This window comes from Diadema setosum, chromosome 14, assembly GCF_964275005.1.
Source record: "Diadema setosum chromosome 14, eeDiaSeto1, whole genome shotgun sequence".
Lineage (NCBI taxonomy): Eukaryota > Metazoa > Echinodermata > Echinoidea > Diadematoida > Diadematidae > Diadema > Diadema setosum.
The window spans coordinates 3103052-3109051 of NC_092698.1; positions in this window are offsets into that span (position 1 = coordinate 3103052).

Sequence of the window (6000 nt, forward strand, 5' to 3'; positions counted from 1 at the left end):
GCATTTGTACCGTATAATTCTAGTTACCATGTATAGATTATAACTTTCCCCTCTCAATACAAGACAAATTTATTGCTTAACACGAGCATAGAGTAATCTGTAAAATTGATGATAGTGGTAATGTGTGTGTGTACACCCAAGAGGAGTTGGAGTTGCCTAGATAAAATAGGTCATACATGCAGTGTCAAATGTGTGTGTGAACTAACTTTCAGAGACAGTGTAACTAAATATTGCAGAGTATTAGTTAAGAGTACTGATAGTTTGTGGTCTTTTTCAGAAAGTGACTCTTAATTCGGGTGAAAATTTTGTAATTTCTCATGAGAAGTAGACTATTCACACGTACGTCATTGGTTTCACACAGCGCGACGCTTTGATGGTCAATTAAATCATGCTGACAGTTTAACAAGAAATCAGACACGTCGTATTGGATTTTTAAGCCAGGATGTATTCGTGACATCAGTTTAGTCTTTGTTACAAGCTCACAAGAAACAGGGGTTCATGTACCCAACTGACATACATCACAATATACCACGAAACATGATTATCATGGCATCATGGCGAAACTATAAAATAGAATATTTCCCTACATACAGTTATGTATATTGTTCATAAAGAGCTCAGAAAATCACGTTTGTACTGAAAAGGACGATAATCTATGACATACCAATATTTCCTCAATGTGAAATGTGCGTTGGACTAATATTTTGAACTGTAACAACAGCAGGAAACGCGGAAGAATCTTATGCAGGGATAGTGCGCGATGGTCGAATAGTCTGCACGCGCACTCTAATAAGAAGTCGACAGAGAAAACGGACATCAGGCCAACAAGCTTACCAAAGCTTTAACGTCGTATAACAGCGTAAACATTTTGATCTCATCTTTATAAATCAATTCGTCATTTTTCTCATGTTGAAAGTTAATTAGGTGATCCGAGTATCCTCTCGGATCACCTTCTGTATCTGTACGGATTCTTTGTTGGTTCTTCTTCTTCTTTATTTCTGGACAAAATTTGTGTAGAGGTTAGCTTAGAAAGTCCTCTTCCTATCAATTTCAAAATTATACCATATGTGTATCATGTCCCAAAGACGACAGATCTAATGTATAATAGTGATCAGTCGACCGTGACGTCACTGTGACGTCATTATATGAAAACACATTCTCAATCATATCTCACTAATGGAATAGAATTTTTCAATGAAATTTACGTCACATATATTTCAAGTTATGCGCATTCTACTCATATTCTCAAAATTCATATTTTCTCTTAAAACGTGCGCGTACGCGCGCGTTGAAATATTTGTATGCTCAAATCGAGCTCAAATTTATTTTGCACACGTTTCAGACCATTTGGAGCATTTTTTGAAAAATTGAAAAAATTGGACGGACGCGTACGCGCGCGCACATATAGGCACGCACAGCTCATATGCAATAGAAATTTCCCGTTTTTTTACACTTATCGGATGCCTGAAATGTCAAGGAATATTTCAACCAAGTTTCAAGTCAATCCGACTTAATATGACGTCATACGCGCCCGTCAAAGTTGAAATTCCGCGCGCGCGTCAATGGCGATATACAGTGCAGCAATGCCAAAAAAACGCCAATTTTAAATCCGATTTTACTCGTCAGGATGGACGGTGACCCCCCATTTTCTTTACATATTATGAAAGCTGATGAGTTGTATATGTCATTTCATGGGTTGGCGATGCTGGAAAAATGATTAAAAGATATCAAATTTCTTATTAAAGTAAAAAAAGTAAATTTTCAAAATGACGTCATCAAATTTCAAGTTCACTCGAGCGTATCTCACTTATCCTTTGCCGATTTTGACCCAAATTTCAGTATGTTGTAGCTTATTTCATGTTCTTTGATATTTATTTTACAACATTTGGATTGGATGACGTCATCACCTCGTAAAAATGGATTGAAAGTATCCTTGTAAAATTTGACCAGTTTACGTGTTATCTCTATGGGAGAGCAGTTTTTCTGGAAGTGAAAATTGACATGACTATCTTTTTCGAGCACTAGCTCACTTATGCTTCAGTGAATTTTTCCCAGATTTTAATATGTTGTAGCTGAGACTTTGGGCTATCGTGAGTGTGCCCTCCGTTTTTTCATACGATGTCTGCATCACGTCGAAAAACTTGGTTAAAATTGGTACGTGGCTTCGATGCAGCGTCATTTTGCTTAAAACACAGGGCCTATGGAGCATGAAATAGGTCAGTGCATAGCGCATCCGACTCGTAATCCTAAGGTCCCTGGTTCGAGGCTCACCCCTGCCAATATTTTTTTTGAATTTTTTTAAACACTTTTTTTCTTCTTTTTCTTTAGTTAGTCTTAATCTCCCTTCCTTACTTAATCTTTTTCTGGGTTTTTTATGCTTCTCCTTCAAATTTCTATAAAATAACTTAAGTTTTTCTTTATTTTTCTTTCTTTCTTCTACTTTCTGTGCAATAGATCAACAACAACAATGGCTATCAACCCCATATTTTGAACATGTTTAGTTCATGTCACGTACATTATTTCAAAAAATAACAACTACTTGATCGGACACCATCTTGGGTATGTAAATTAGGGTCAAAGGTCATAAATGTTTCATTCTGTATCTTGCTGAATACATGTCCTATCTTTCCCATATTTTGCACACGCAAAGACCATGTTACAAGAATCATTTCACAAAATAACCATTTTTTGCTCAGATGCCATCTTGTCTGTGCAAAGTGGGGTCAAATGTCATATGTACTTCTTTCTCTTTCTTCGTTATGACGTGTTATCTCTATGGGAGGGAATTTTTCTAGATGCGAAAATTGACATGATTGTCTTTATCGAGCACTAGCTCACTTACCCTTCTGTGAATTTTTACGAGATTCTATTATGTTGTAGCTGAGACTTTGCGCTATCGGATGTGTGCCTTTGGTTTTTCATACGATGTCGGGATCACGGTAAAATACTTGGTTGAAATTAAAGCTTATCTCCGATGTATTGAGATATTTCTTTCTTTCTGCAACTTTGCGATAACTCATAGCAGCACCATATTTTGCACATGTTTAGTTCATGTCACGTACATTATTTCATAAAATAACAACTGCTTGATCGAACACCGTCTTTGGTATGTAAATTAGGGTCAAAGGTAATAAATGTTTTATCCTGTATCTTGGTGAATACATGTCCTATCTTTCCCATATTTTGCACACGCAAAGACCATGTTACAAGAATCATTTCACAAAATAACCACTTTTTGCTCAGACGCCATCTTGGGTGTGCAAAGTGGGGTCAAAAGTCAAATATACTTCGTTTTATATCTTCGTTAGTGTATACGCAAATCGGTACCAAAGATGGCAGGTCTGACTCACTTTTCTAAATGAGATTCTGAACATCACACGGCTGCAATGTCCCCTAAACACAGATGAAACCTGTATGATCATGCCTATTGGGATCAGGACTCAAATCATTGATTTTCGAAAAGATCGGATCACCTAATTTGTCAGTCTTGACAAATTCCAAGTCTAGTTGAGTTTGGTCTTTTCTCGTCCTTAAAAAGTTTGTAGTGGTGATTACTTAAAGCAAGTGCAAGGAAAGTGAAAAATCTCCGTAAATTCCTTAATTTTTTTTTACTGTATTTACTAGCTTATGGTTTCTCCAGTGTCTTACGGCCCTTCAATTCGTTATTAAAGTTGCTGAATATTCATGTTTTATTCATGTTTTATCGCCTTCCATCTCTCACTCCAGGAGTCAACAGCGTCTGGGAATGATGACAGGAATACGAGTATTAGTCCTACTTGGGATAGTTTCCATCACCATCCGCCATATTGGTAAGATACGAATATCAAAATGGTTTACAAAACATTTAATTTATACCTTTCACAGCTAAGTTATAACTGTGGATTTTTGCATCACCAGTCTTCTTATCTATATTTTGTTTGTGTGTGTGTGTGTTTTTTTTTGTTTTTTTTTTTGTTTTGCTATCCCTCTTCTAGGGGATTTATTGAAAATACCTTTGTACGTCGCTTTAAAAATTCAAATCGATTCAAACTATATTTTCACTTTTTTCATCAGAATGACAAAAACCTCACACACACAAAAGATAAAGATAAGACATAGTATCTAAACAAAAAGCAAAAATCAAAACGTGTCTTTTGATTCACTGAAAATATCACAGCAAGCTTCTGATAAATTGAAGAGGGGGAATGAATTTTAGATGATGTGAATATTAATTGTCTTACGTCCACCATGTTTACGTCTTATCTTTATTGGTTTATGTAGGTGGAACCAGCGTGAGTCTCGATGTAACAAGCCCGCTGACACCAAACCAGGAAGTTACAGCCGTCTGTACAGCCGATAAAGTCTTTGGCTCAGAAAACGTGAACTGGTACTTAAATGGCGTAGAGATTACTGATGGCGTACAAACAACCAGTTCTGTGAATAGCATGATCGACTATTACTTTTATCTAGAGGGTCCGAAAGAAAATTTGGATGTGGATTCTGAATATCTTAAATGTTAAGATAGATTGATATTGATAAGAATAATCTTAGATTTATAAAATTAATGCCATAACTTTTGGCATTTTCATGACATTCTTGAAAAAGTGAGTGGATTTTGGTATCATTTTCTGCAAGTCTTCGCGCCTTCCTCTTCCTGGCACCTTGCCTAAAATGTTGCATCGTCCTTCAAACCTGTGACGTCAGATGACGAGTGGGAGTCCCCTCTCAAGGATGCTCATGCTACATGACATGTTCTCGTATTGAAGAAATTAAACCCAAATATGTCCATGAGAAGGACAAATTTAAGGACATGAATTAACCTGAGTGAATGCTGTTCTTTTTTTAAGAAGCTACTTGTCAAACTTTTCTCTTCCAACATTAGCCAAAATACTATACCACACTGCAATTATTAACTTAAAGTGGATATTGTCCCCCTCCTTTTTTTATATCCTAATGTGCATAATATGTGCTAACAACTGATTTTTAACTGTTTAATCTATAGTTTGACAACATCTTCTAGAATTTTCCTTTTTTTTTTTATTTCAGTGTAGTTTAGAGCTGATTATTGTGGAGAGGCCTTTCCCTGTGCATTTTTTTTTCATTCTGTTGACGGCTGTCAATGAAAATAAGCAATACATCTCCCCTCTATAATAAACAAGCACACACACACACACACACACACACACACGCAAACTCTCATACAAACAACTATAGTAAACCATGAAAAACTAAATCCAATAAAAATCACTTCCCTTGATCTATCAATAAAAAGCAAAAGCCTAATATAATCATGACATGTTCATTCGTAAAATTCATTGTGCGACATTGACTTCGCGATGAATTTTTACAAACCCTACAGGCCTACACTAAGTGTTGTGGTAAGATAACTTACCATGCATTAAAAAAAAACCACACACACATTGATTAAGGACTGTTTGTGGCACTGACTTCTTTATATCATTTTGAAAACCATTCTGTGGGTTTGTAAAATAATAATAGATATGGAAATATCGTACAAGGTAATATGTCATGCTAAGCCAATTCAGATCGATTTGCCTGCTACAAAGTTATAACAACTCAAGCGATTGATACGCAATTTATCCAGAGAGATGGAAATTTGACCTTTGCTTTATTGCATTAATGAAAATAGAAACAAAGCGAAAAATATTGTGAAATTGTGAACATCTCGCTTACGACAATCTGTTTTGATAAAATACAGCACCGGTCTCACAAATTTGGGCCCTTTGCATGTAGATTACACATTAAAGTACCAATATAGTAAATATATGAAAGAAAAGGTGAAATGTAATGCACTCAAGAAGCAGAAAAAAATATTCCTGGAAAGAAATAGAATCTACCTTCGTTCAAATACCACTATATGTTTCTAGATTGCATATGTATATGTCTCGTGGTGATAACAAATGAATTCATTCAACAATTTCATGAATTTGTATAACCCTCAAAAAGTTGTGACGTCAATATTTCTTCCTTGTAATAAGATTTGTTACATCAAGGATCTTA